Consider the following 14,442-nt stretch of genomic DNA (forward strand, 5'->3'; position numbering starts at 1 on the left):
GAGACTGGAGACCGTGGCAGGGTGGGTACTGGGAACAAAGATATGGAAGTAGAAATTACCACATCCAAGATGGAAGCCAAACTCAAACAGCTTAATGGGACCAAACTGGGGGGCCCAGATAATTTCCACCCAAGAATATTAAAGGAACTGGTACATGAAATTGCAAGCCCAATAGCAAGGATTTATTTCTGTACATAAAGCAGGCACTAAGAAAAGCTTTTAGTATGTGTGGCCTACTTTCTTCAGAGTTTGATGAGAGAATGTATTGTGTATCACAGATGGACAAGTCCTCCCGTGTCTTGAGCTCTATCATTTAGATGCCAGAGACGTCTTGTGATTATGGTATAGTCCTCAGCTTTTACCTTTATTGATTGGTCACTCTACTGTCATGAAATTAACAGCAGAGTGACCAAAGGGTTATAAGTTGTACTGACTTGTTTTTATACACGCAGTTTTAGATTATCCACAAGAGGAAATAACTAGTATCCAAAGCTACCATGAACCGAGTCCCTCTGTTGAAGACACTTTGTCATTCTTTCCAAAACTTAAAGAGCTGTAATTAACTAATTTGATTTCGAATAACTACTTTCAAAGTCCACATAAATTCAGTAGCGAAGGGTTAGGGCAAAGAGAGGTTGAAATTTATCTGCTGTGCTTTTCCCTTAATGTCATCCTCTCGACAGGGAGCTCTCACCATTCTTGACATTTGACAGTTGGCTTTGTGTCAACCATTGAAAGAGCTCCCTCTTGAGATTGACAACAGAGGTTCTTGTTTAATTAACTAGCAGAGATGCTGCCTGAGAATGACACTGTACCTCCCTCAGTCCCCGAAATGAGGTGCAGTTAATCTCCTGCAATATACTGTACATAGGAGCATGTTCTCCTCAATATGTTTGTATAACTCTTAGTAATACTAATGAGACGTACGTGCTTGGATCAAAGGGCAAATAGCTAACTCTGCTCCAGAGTTCTGTCCTAAATTAGGTTCTTCTAGTGAACAGTGTAATTGCAGCCTTCAGCTAGCTGTTTTTTATGTATTATATTTTTCAACCATTCCATTATTTCCTCTCCTATTTAGTAACACTGCCACTGTCTAAATGTTTTGCTAAGAAGTCAGCTACAGAAATGAGCCAGAGCCATATTTGTCAAGTTGTCCCATTTAAACTCCTTAAAACAGGAAGCTGTGTGTAAGGCTTTCTGGGGAAAATATCTCAAAGGGAGTTTGAGAAGACTAGACACTGATTCTCCTGGACTCTAGGTTGAAAAATCATAGTGCATTTGTGTCATGGGGCAGATGTTTCCCCCACAGTCCCTCTAGCTCAATAGAAAATCACTCAGACCCATGCATCACTTGCAATCTCTACTACCACCAAGATATTTAAAAGAATTGTATTTATAGTTATAATTGATAGGCACTGTTTTGACAGGCAGATAGAGTTCTCCTCCCAGTGGCTTCTTGTGATTGGCCTCCAGTGGACCTTAACATTAACAGAATTCTCCTGAAAAGAGTCTACAAACAAATAGTAAATCTCTAGGGAATGATGTTAACCACATTCTGCTATGTCTAATTAGAAATGTACAATAGCTCCATGGTTATGGCCACGAAGGGAAGGTATTTTTTTACCATGCAGCCTGATTTTGACAGTTAAAAATGCAAAAACATCTATTATTTATTATACTGAAACACATCTTTCAAATGATAACACAACAAATCTTTTTTGTTGTTGTTTTTTGCTGTGTTCTGTATTACACCTAAAAATGTCACAAATACAAGAGACTGTGGTGTTGGAATTAGTAATGGCTAAACCATAAAAGTTCACTGTGGATCCTACTGTGAATCTTTTAACGTCTTCTCTTTGCCTATACTCCCTCCCTTTCCTGCTCTTCCTATCTATCTTTCCCCCTCTTACGACCAATCACTGAAGGAGGCCCAGGAGCTCTGTTTTTCCTGCTTTCCAAGAATGATCCCTTTTTGTGGTGTCTCCAGCAGAAATTTCCAAATGTCAAAAACTTGTATTTCAATAGCATCCTTCAAAGCCACATTTCAGGGCACTGTAGAATAAACTATGAGGGGGAATGGAGGAAGTGGAAGATGGGGAGAGAGAGTGGAGGGAAAGGAGAAATGAAAGGCAGAAGAGATTTAGAAAATGGAAAAAAATAATAGTAGGGGAAAGAGGCACTTAAACTGATAGAAATGAGGAAGGCAGCAATGCAAACTAAATGTAGCCATATCTATTGGATGGAACATGGAGTGGGAGCCCAGTATCTCTTCAATTCTTTTCCTGGCTATACAATTAAATCTGTGTGACCTTGGCCAAGTCACTTAACCTCTCCATCTCAATTTCTTCATTTGTAAAATGGGTATAATAAAATCTGCCTAATGGATATTGTGAGGATTGATTGTTTCTGAAGCTTTTTGAAAGGTTTGAAGTGCTATGGACATTAGGGTGAACGTGTCTCCCTGAGAACACGGTGGAATGTCCTTAGTGTCCTTCCTTAGGTGAAGCAGAGCACATCAGGGAACAGTGTCCTGGTGTAGCCTATGTAAAGTAGAAATTAGGCTTTGTCCTAAATTAGCCTAAGCATAGAGAAGTATGGAAAATTGAGTTCTAGTGTGAGTAGAAGTTAGAGATAAGTTGGAGACAGTAAAATGGGGAACATGGAAGTTAGCAAGGTTATGTTGCTGCAAAGTTTCAGTTACAACTGGTTTAAGCAAGGTTTTTAATGCGTGCTTTGGAGAATTCTGAAATGTATTGAAATGGTATCTATATTGATAGTCCTGGAAGGGCATTGGTGCAGGTGTTAATTTAAAGAACGTGTAATTTAAAGAGCCAGTAAGGAGGTAGCGGAAAAGTTAATATGGTGATGGGGAGGTTTAATGTTAATTAGTATTAGAATGGATTATAAAAGGGGTAGTTTTTGTTAATTTGGGGAGAGCGCCTGTTAACCTCAGAATGGTACTGTTAGGTTCCAGGGCTCTGAGGCTGTGCTTCACTCTGTTGTCAGTGGACTGATCACCCACTGATAAGCTATTTCATCTTTGAGTGTAAGTGTAATTGGACAATTGTGTAAGTGGTGATTGCATACCCGTTTGCTTAACTAATCATTTTTCTTCTGAGTAAAGTTTGGTGTTATCATTCAAAGTGTCACCCAGTGGTCGTCTACTAAATACATTTTCTGTAACTGACCCAGAGGCTCGAACCTGAAAAATAAGTTGGGTTTTATTGCACCCTTATCTTTAACAACTTAATATTAACTGGGAACATTTCAACATAAAGATTACAAAGAGTTACACCAACTCAGCAGAATCCCCAGCCCCACCCAGAGGGAGCAGCAGATTTAGCAGGGAGTGACAGAGAGAGACACCTCAACTTGAAGCACCAGTTGGTTGCTCTGTGAGTCTCTCTCTTCACCCTCTAGGTTCAGCCTTGCCTCCCTCAAAAGCTAACCCTAGGAAGGACAGGCTCCAGTCAGAACCTTCATTTGTTTCCCCTGCCCCCACATGAAACAGGGCCCCAGACTCCACAGAAGGGAGAAAGGTAGGAGGCCATCCTGGCTACCAGCTCATCCTGTCAGGATTGGGAATCCATTGTGCTGAGTGCTGTACAAATAGAATGGAAGGGCTGGGCCCCACTCCTAAGATCTGTTTAAAATTGGACTCAATCCAAAACTTGTTTAGTTTGTGGGTTGAGCTATTATTCTTTTGCACTTGCCTCTGTGACACAGAGCATTAGTGTATTTAGCTGTTAACCGAAAGATTGGTGATTCGAGCTCATCCAAAGACCGTTTTCTTTATGGGACCTGATAACAGTCTTCACATATGTGAAGGGCTCTTAGAAAGAGGACGGTGATCAGTTATTTTCCTTGTCCACTGAAGACAGGACAAGAAGTAATGTACTTAATCTGCAGCAGGGGAGATTTCGGTTAGATTTTAGGAAAAACTTTCCAACTAGAAGGATAGTTAAGTTCTGTAATAGTCTTCCAGTGGAGGTTGTGGAATCCCCGTTATTAGAATTTTTAAGAAGAGGTTGGACAAACACCTGTCAGGGATGGTTAGGTTTACTTTGTCCTGCCCCAGTGCAGGGAGCTGGACTTGCGACCTCTCGAGGTCCCTTCCAGCCCTACATTTCTATAATGCTGCTATTCTATTTTGATCAGAACTAACTTAACCATCTGTACTTTGAAAGAGCCTCGTTAGAACTCTGGTTTCTGAGGATGATGCTTCATTGTTAAAAAGGACAGCTTAGTGCAGCACCATGGGCGGAGGGTGAACCCTGGGCTCAGGGAGGCTAGCCCCCAGCCCGCCCCTTCTGCCCAAGTCCCCCCTCCTCCACCTGACCCCACGGCCTTCAGCACAAGCAACCAAGCCCCAGAGTGCCTGAGCCCCTCCTCCCCTCCCAAGCCACAGAGTACCAGGTGGGCAGTGCACCCTCATTCCCGAACACCAGGCCAGTGGCACAAGCACTAGGGTTGCCAACTTTCTAATCGCACAAAACTGAACACCCTAGCTCCATCCCTTCCCCAAGGTCCTGCCCCCCACTCACTACATTCCCCCTTCCTCTGTGGCTTTCTCTCCCCCACCCTCACTCACTTTCACTGGGCAGGAGGTTGAGGTGCAGGAAGGGTTGAGGGCTCTAACTGGGGGTGCGGGCTCCATGGTGGGTCCAGAAATGAGGGGTTCAGGGTACAGGAGGGGGCTCCAGGCTGGGGCAGGAAGTTGGGTTAGGGTCTGGGCTCTTGGGTGGGGCTGGGGATGAGGGGTTTGGGGTACAGAAGGGGGCTCCAGGTGGGGGGGGTCGGGCTAAGGGATTCGGAATGTGGGAGAGGGTCTGCGGGGTGAGGCAGGGGGTTGGGGTGCAGGAGGGGGTGAGGGCTCTTGGGTGGGATTCCCAGCCAATGGGAGTGCAGAGCTGGTGCTCAGGATGGGAGCAGCACACGAAGCCCCATGGCCCCTCTTCGCCCCCTCCCCCCACTCCAGGAGCCAGATCTGTTAGGTGCCAGGACAAGTAGGGATTAGCCTGCCTTAGTCCTGCAGCACCACCGACTGGACTTTTAACAGTCTGGTCAGCAGTGCTGACTGGAGCCATCAGGGTCCCTTTTCAAATGGGTGTTCTGGTCGAAAACTGGACAGCAGGTCACTCTAGCAAGCACCGGTTCCAGCCGCCTATAATCCCTGGTCACAGGCCCACCCCATCCCCAGCCTGGGCTCCGGCCACGGGGAAAGAGCAGCCGAGTGCCAGTGGGAAGCGGAAGAGGCCCTCGGGGGTGCATGGGCAGGATCACACAGGATTGTTTGGAGAGGCACAGCCTCCACTGATCTTTGATACCCACCACTGATGTGCAGCATCGTTTACTGGACCATCCCACTGACTAAGAATAAATTAATTCAAGTTCTATTACTTTACTACAAAATTAGATATAAATATTTTAGTAGAAATAAATACAGTTGTTATGGGGGATGGATGTTAGTACACATAAAAATAAGGGAATGACAGCACTGAATGAGGCCAAGTACATATGAGCAGATGCTTTGCAAGCCTTATGCTCCTTACTCTGCTGGCATGTTTCAGTCTTGACCCACAAGAAGTTTGTGATTCCATCTCTGAGTGTTCTGAGCAGAGGTCACCAGTGGTGTTTAAATGTGTCAGTTTATGTTAATGTTGATGTATAAGTAAATGTTCAGTGAGACTTAAAACCTCCAACCTCATTCCTGTTTGTGACTTAATCCAGATTTACCCTAGGTGTCAAAAAGGGGGGGACGGGGAATAAACACAACCGCATATTAACTCACTTTGTCACTCTGCCAATATTAGGCATCAGCAAGGTAAGCAGCTCTAAGAGTGCCAAAATATTACAGAGGCTTATAATAATAATAATCCTGTGAAATCTGCCTACCTTTGTAGTGGCCTGGCACCAAAATCTCTCAGGAAGCTCTTGCTATTGGCCTTCTGATGCGAATAAGTAGGGGGCTTTAGTGATGCCTGATATGCAAACTAGTTGTCAGCTGTATTTATTCTGACTCTGCCTACCCCCATGAGCATGCCCATAGTCTTGCTGAAATGTACTAGGTATCTCAGCTGATATGTTTTTCTGACCACAGATTTTCAGATTCATTATATGATGCATTTTAGGAGTTGATACTTAAATTTAATACCAAAACAGTTTAAAAACAATAAGGAGCATTTTCAAAGTAACATAAGTGACTGAGGAGCCTAAATCCCTTTTCAAAATGACTTTTAGGCATTTAAGAGCCCAAGACTTATTGAAAGTCAGTGGAACTTAGGTTCCTAAGTGCCTAAGTCATTTTTTACTATGGGACTTGGGTGCCTTTGAAAATGGTATTCCTGGGCTAACACAGGAATTACATTTGTGAACTCCATATAGGCTAATATCTAAAACAGTATTTGCTTTCACTTTTGATGTAATTACTTGCCTATGTTATTGAACAAAAGGGGAAAAAATCAGCCACTGGTATGGGAAAGGAAGAAATATAAGAATATATGGGAGGATGGTAGTTACACAGTCTAGTGGACAAGCAAATAGAACTTGGTGGATTGGACAGACTATAAATCAATTTCTGATTCCTCTGGTCAAGTGTAAATCATAGCTGTGCCACAGTACTGTAGGCTTTTATTTGCTGATATGCTTGATGTGGGGGTATACACTGTTTGGAAGGGTGCCCCTTGCGAGAAAGAAAGAAAAAACATTAATTTGGAGATCTGAGCACTAGCGTATGCTGAACATGGAAATAGAAGCAAGGCCACCATTTGATGTCACAGATTTCCTACAGTTAGTTAATATCACAGGAAAACACCATTTAGTAAAGGCACAATTCCCACTCCCTCCTCCCCTTCTGTACAATGTGAATACATTATCACTTGCCAGTTGCTCCAAAAATAAATATCTTAAACTATTGTTATCCTTAATAACCTTTGTCCCTAGTATTACATAGCTAGAGACGCTAATGAGAGTAATTCCATGCAACTGATTCAGTGGATTGGCACAGTGCTTTTGCAGATGGCCTCTTCTAACACAGAAGACCTGAGTATGAGAGCGCTTTCAGATGTCTCTTCCTTTCTGGCTCTGGTGGAACTACTGTATTGCAGAGGTGTTGCTTGGCTTTTGGTGATGGGGGATAGAGCTGCCCTACTAGATGAGCATCTCCTACAGCCAATTCACAGAATGTGGTACGGGGCTCGCTGCTATCTAAGTTAAGGGCAAATTCAACTTTTAAAAGGAGGGATTTGAGGCATATAGCGGTAAGGATAATGATGATTCTGGAGAGAAAATTGTAGGGACCTGTCTAGACCACCTTTAGTCTGCAACATCCATGGAAAAGAGCTGACTCTCAGAAGACTAGATGGGGTGTATTTGTTTATCTGATACTGGAGCTTGTATTATGTCCAAAACAGCAAAATTAGGAGACATTTAATCCTAGATGACCATTTTTTATTGTTTTTCACATGGATGCTACAGTATTAAGCTTCACTTTGTAATGTAGGTCTTGCATTTGGCATTTAGCTTCTGAATTTGATCCTCTGCGTTTAATATAGATATTTATTTGTCAAGTACTACAGCAAAGAGACTTCTTAGAAGATTTGATACTAGGAGTTTCTTGACTGACCCTTAAAGGTAGTAACAATTTTGGGAGCCAAGCATTTATATAAATGCTATTAAATATCCTCTCTGAACTCTGTTTGATTCATTCTGTTGATGCCTCTGAATTTACATAATCAGCAGTATGTAAAAATAAACACTTCAAGATTTGCATGTTCCAATGGAAAAGTTCACTGCTTTGGCAACTTTTGAGGCAAAAGTCTTTTTCTTTCTAGAAGAACTTCAGTAGGAAAAATATTTCACTATTGGTTTATTTTGTTAGGGAATTCAGAAGACGGGTAGTATGGGATATAGAAAGTTACATGGAATATGGAGGGTTAATGCTCTATGTTATTAATTTTAAATTCCAGTAAATATGGTTTCAGCTTTGATCCTATCAGGACTAATTCCTTTGTCACTCTACTAATTAATTCAGCATGCTGGAGAAAAGATGCTAATTTGGGCATCAAAGAAGTAGAGGGTGGGGTTTTTTTTGTTTTTTGTTTTTAATCAGACTTGTTAAAACGATAAGTTTTACTCCCATTAGACTGAATCTGAAAGCTGAAAGTCATTTTAGTCTTGTTCCCAACAGTTGAATATAATAATAAAAAATATGTTCTTGTTTCTCTCAAAATTGGCATAAAAAACCAGCAGCAACCAGTATTCGTGTTAATAATGTAGGCTTCTTTAATGAGACTGCTTCATCCTAAATAAAGAAAGAAATCTTCTGAACATCAACTTTTTCTGCTTAACCTTTCCTTTTTCTGTTGCCTGTTATCAGCTAAACCCCATTGTTTTATTGCTGCAATTGAACTCTCTCCAAAATGGATTTGAAGATGGTTAGCATGAGCATACTTTGATTTACCAAAATGTAGCTGAATTTAGAGCTTAATTTAAAAAATTCACATCAGATTTATAGTTACAGAAAATCTAATAAATTAACCTGGACCGCACATAACTAAATTCATTAGCCTGTGGCCAGATCAGTTTTCTCTTTCCACAGATAGTTTCAGCAGCCCTATGAATGCAGAGTTCAATTGTGTTTATTGCTTAGAACTACAGTACAGTACAGTACTTCCATCTGCAAATAATTTTATACTCAGTGCAGCTTTTGAAGTGATCCAAAGCAGGTTAAATGGGTTTGAGAATCCCAAGATGTCTATGTAACCACTCCCTTCTGGCAAAAGAAACCAAATCTGCTTACAGATGCTATTGCTCCCTCATCGCAACCTTTTCTTAGTTTGTGGAAAGGGTGGTGCCAGGCATGAAAGAAAAGGAAGGCAGATACCTGTCTTTGCTGAACAGGGGCAATTATTCTCTATAGTGCTTTATTTTAAACTATGACTGACTTGCACTTTATAGTTGTGTCATGTGCACTTGTTCTCCAATCATGGGCTGCTTCTACTGAGACCTGCTATATATTCTCTGTACGGGAGCTTCCATAAAATCTTTTGTCCCAATAATTCTATATGGCTTGCTTTTAGGTATTTAGAAAAACACTAAAAATATAAAACAAATATTTAATTAACATTGCTGTTAAAAAAATATAAACATAAAATGAGTCCGCAGCAGTAATCACAAGCAGTTAATCTGACTCACTAAAGATCTTTACAGCAATGTCTAATATCCTGTAAAAGTCTATGTATGAAAGTAATTAATCAAAGCACAGCATTGCTTCTAGAGAGTATTTCTTCTGCTTTAAAGCTGAGTGATAAAATAACTTAAAACTCATGGCAGTAGCGGCAGTTAATAAGCTTTTTTATAGTCCCTGTGTGGACCTGAAAATCATACCTTATTAGTATCTTTATCTTTCTTGCTCACCCATCTTACTTGCATTCAGATTTAATTTTGAGGGTTATTTTTATATTTCTAGTCTTTCATAGTGGAGCTGCTTTAATAATCTCAGCATGGGTTTTTTGTTCTTCATTTGCTGTGAAATGGGTGTTTCTGTTATATACACTTTACAAATCATTCTAGGTTTTTTCCCAAATCATTTCTGGAGATACCATTGCATTGTTGGGATATGTGCATGTTTGTTTTTTTCATGTCTTGGACTAGTTGAATTATTTTTCTTTCACCACAGATGTTTGCAATTCCATTCTTTATTAGCTGCAGTGACACCTACCGATAGGGGGAACCTAATTAACTAATAATTCCCAATTGCTGAATTTAGCTAGCAAGCTGCTTGGGACTCTACCCAGCAGATGTTTCTCTTTCTTAGAAGTGTGGGGACTTATAGACCTCCCTGCTTGTTAATCCATGAAGCAAATATCAACACATTTGAGATCTGGAAACTCACTGTTTAACACAGAAATGAAATGTTGCCATGACCACAGTTTTAGGTCTTGCATTTAAGACATTTTTCCCAGGAACAATAGGGCAGGACCATAGAACAAGAGGTTTGCTTCTGTCCTTGAAATCTTGAAATTTAAAGAGGGATGAAGACATTGACAGAATGAACAGTCCTGGAGCATTTTTTTCACTATCTCTTGACATTCACTGTAGAAATATAAACATTCCCTTTTTATATACCAGAACCAATAATATAGTCATAAATATTTCAATAATAAATCACACATTTGATATTCAAGGAGTTGATTAACTCAGTGTTTCTAATGGAAAATACCTTAATTATTCTCAGGACGTTGGTGATTTCTTTCAATGGGTAAAGCTAATACTAGCAAAGGGAAATCCATCTGAGTAGTACAACATGTTTTCAAGAATAGTACATGGGCTTTCACATGAGGATGACTCACTCATTTTCATCTTTCTGAGGGCAGATCACGTAAAGAAAATCCCTCTCTACTTCTGCATGCAGGAGTAGTGTGCTTGGAGCATTTGGAATATTGTCCTTGTATAGTGAAAAGCATACTAATGATTCTACTGCTACAACTTCCTTCACAGGCATTACACCAGGTAATCACTATATTGCATAGGACACATAAATGCGTAACTTTGCTACATGTTTTTTTCCCCTCTATTATTATTTTAAGTGGTTTCATTCCACATAAAACAATCTAAGCAGATGCACACACTCTGTTCATTTTTCAGGTCTTCTAATTATATTCCTCCCTGTGCTATGTAAGTTTTTGAATAAATAACAATTGTCAGATAGTACCTTAAGAGAATTCCCCTACATACAGTGTAGTAGAAAGAGCTTTTAAAGATTGGTGTGCAATAAATTTATTCACTAATGGTTTTAGTCTTATATCAATCATTTTAATATAAAAGGCAGCTTTTACTGTAATCCAGTTATTTGTTGTCTGTAGATTTTGTAAGTCTTGAGGCCAAAAGCCATTCACTTTTCACAAAATTTTCATCTTAACTTGATTAATACCATAACTCAGTTGTTACAACAGCCTTGTTCCCATACATTAAGCTCAGTGGGAGTTTAGAATCAGGCCCAATGTGACGTTAGCAAGGAAATAATTTTGTCCCCTAAATGTTAAAGAAATATTAAGCCTGGAATGCACAAAATTATACAGAATTACAATAAGTAGAAATTAATTTCATCAGCATATGTCTGTGGTAATTTAGAACACATCAGAGAACACAGACCTTTGCAAATACCATAAATTTCAGTGTATTTCGGTGTATTTATGCAGTTAGAGAAGATGCTGGATATTTTGTGGTTTTATGTAGTACATGTACGTGTGTACACACACACACACACACACACACACACACACACACACACACACACACACACACACACACAGAGTCTCTGTCCCTTAATGTCCATGCTGGATTTTTGCTGTTCTGCAAAACATCATAATAATAGAGTAATAATAATAGTAATAAGGAATAGGTTTTTAAGAGTTTAGTAATGAATGGAAGAGGCCAAAATCAGAACATTTTCCCAGCCTTAGGCAACATATTGTGTATTTAGTGTGGAAGGTAAATATTATAATCCCACACAGCTCTAGGATGAAGTCAAAAATAGCAGAAAAACTTGTTTTCATCAAGACCAATCCACCATTCCTAATTTTTAATTACATTTGACCTTACCAATTTGTGGCAACAGCCGCTGTACTAGCAGACAGCAGTGTTTGTGCAAAGAGATTTCAAACTGGCACTTATTACAAACAAAATTGTCATTTATTTAAAAAATACTTCCTTTTGTAAGCAACAAATAATACCCAGACTTGAAACTCAAGGGGTTCAATCTTTTTTTTAAAAAACATTTTTGTATGCTTCATATCTGACTTTACCTCCCTACAGCAACACAAAATGCCCAAGAATAATGTTTTCAACATCTATAAATACTCAAGACAAATACTAGACTCCACAAAGCCGTAACTGATACTATGGGGGAACTGTAGGCAGGAAGAATATAAACAAACTGCCAGAGTCAGATCAGGGCCAGGACTCAAGAGCTAATACATTTTCTCTTGAGGATACTGCCATGTGAGATCTTCAGGGCTGGAAAACAGATTATTTTCCCATCCATCCTGCTGGTGTTGGACTAAGGGGTGTGTGTGGGTTTAGTTTGGTTTTTCCTTGCATTCCTATATGAAATAACATCTGCAAGGTCCCATCTAGCTCTTCTTTTCACCAGTCTCTGTGTCCATCTCTCTTTCTCTTTCTCACACTCATGCTCTCACTATCACTCTCTCACCTATACATATACACACCCACACGCCTACCCTTAACCGTCTCTTCCTAGCTGCAACGTTCTCCCCTCAGATTGTGGAAAACTCCTCATCATATGTATGCAGCTCCCCAGTCTCTGGAGACCGCAGTTGATAATGGAGCCAGAGTGTAGACTTTCCACTCCTGAAGAGCGCTGTTATGAAATGTAATGATTCCGCTGGCCCCGTAGTGAGATGCGTCTCTAGAAGGAGAACGAAGTATGGCTGGTGGGTCGGGGCGTGTGTGTGTGTGTGTGTGTGTGTGTGTGTGTGTGTGTGTGTGTGTGTGTTTGAAAAAGTGGCATGTATTTTCTGGAGTAGCAGGCTATTACTGCTTTAAATAGGACTTGGGGCTGTGGCTGCTACTGCAGAGATGTGGGGAAGAGTAAGATGAGGTTTGTACAGACACACTCACCATACCGCCAGTATGTCCCGTCTGCCTCCTCATTCCATTGCAAAGAGCCACCCTGGACCTCTTCTGTACCCTGTGCAAGGGACGATCCAGTCCTCTTGCCTGGCACCTCTGCTGCTTCCCCCCTTCTCCTCCACCCTCACCATGTCTCTTTCTCTCATTCACTTACCCACAAACATGCAGTGGCACTGGAGCATTTTAGTAGTGGGGGATGCTGAAAGCCAGCCTCCTGACCCCTGTCCATGCCCCTCCCCCGAGCTGAGGCTGGGAGTAGGGATGTGTCTCTGTGAGGGGGGACGCGGAGAGGGGTAAGGGGGCTGAGGCTGTGGCCATAGCTGAGAGCAGGCGTAGGGCCAGGAGTGGAACCCCAGGCAGTGCCAGGAGCAGAGCCCCAGCCATGGGGCCAGGAGTGGAGCCCTGGGAGCAGGGGGCCAGGCGTGGTGGCCTGGGAGCGTTGAGGGGGGGCTGCGTGGAAACCTGGGCATAAGGCCAGGGAGCAGAGTCCTAGGCATGGAGCCAACAGATGGGGAGTGGGGCACAGGGCTGGCCCCCAAGACCTGAACCTGGGGAGTGGAGCCCCGGGCACAGGGCCAGCAGCCCCACATAAAACCTGGGGGTGCTGCATCACCCCCCGCACCCGTACTTCCCGTGCCTGTGTAAATATGGCTGCTGTCATAATGGAAATGTCTTCCTTATCTTCAAGATTTGTCCTTTAGTGTCTAATGACTTCATTTTTCTGTAGGCTCAGGCCCATTGATTAAATTCACAAGCAATCTGGATCATTACTTTGGGAGTCAGAGGGTATGTTTATACTTAGAACCAGGGATGTAATTCCCAGCTCACACTGACATACTCACACTAACTCTCATCAAGTGAGTGCGGCAAAAATAGCAATGTAGCTGCAGCAGCACATCCTAGTCATTCTAAATACAAACCCCCTGGACCTTGTGGGTAGCTAGTCTGTACCGCCACTCCCCACTGCCTCTGACACCAGGGCTATGTTACTGTTTTTAGTCCACTAGCTCAATGAGAGCTAGTGTGAGCATGTCTGCTTGAGCTAGGCCTCACACCTCTAGCTCCAAGTGTAGACGTCGTCTGACTGAACAGACACACTAATTCCGCTTTGGTCAAAGGAGTTATGTGATTTACAACTGAAGTCTGTGTAGTGTACTTCAGCTGTCGTACTGAAGGCAGTTTGGACTGAAATGAAAAATAAAAAAGAGTAAAGGAAAGATCTCCAAGGAAATGTTACTGACTTCCATAGAACTATTCAAAAAGTTGTGAGGCGTATGAATGAAGTTAAAATACAGCAAGCTCCATGAAGAAATAATTTTTCTAAATCATTAGCCTTAATTTGCATGTAAAGGCACTTCAAAGGTTGCAATATGATAAAAATGACCATTTGTGACCTATGAAATTCAGGATTTCAAATTTGGGGGGTGGGGGAGGGGTTAGTCCATAATGCTTTGTGTATCCAACCTCAAGATCTAACTCAATGAGAAATGAAATGTAGCTCTGCCACTTAATAACCTCTTGCAAGCGCTGCGAAGAAAGGAATATAATTTTGCAAGTCTTTGTACAGTGTCTAATATAATGGAACCCCAGGAGTGACTGGGATCTCTGGAGCACTCTCATAATATAAATATTAAATAATAATATATTATTAGATAGAAAGTAAAGCATTTAAGAGGGGACTTTTGTGAAGAGATCACTGAAGGTCTCTCTCTCATCTTGCAATAGGGCAAGATTTATTTTTCATCCTGATTGCACCTTCCTGTGATTTTAAACAAAAATCAACTCTGT

The 14,442-nt window shown here is 41.4% G+C and overlaps 1 protein-coding gene across 4 annotated transcripts in view; it reads left to right on the plus strand.

Moving 5' to 3' along the window:
- Nucleotides 1–14,442, plus strand: part of PARD3B (par-3 family cell polarity regulator beta) — a 644,857-nt gene that overhangs the window by 499,877 nt on the left and 130,538 nt on the right. The gene's annotated exons all lie outside the window — the stretch shown is intronic.

Source organism: Dermochelys coriacea, chromosome 11 (genome assembly GCF_009764565.3).
Source record: "Dermochelys coriacea isolate rDerCor1 chromosome 11, rDerCor1.pri.v4, whole genome shotgun sequence".
NCBI lineage: Eukaryota > Metazoa > Chordata > Testudines > Dermochelyidae > Dermochelys > Dermochelys coriacea.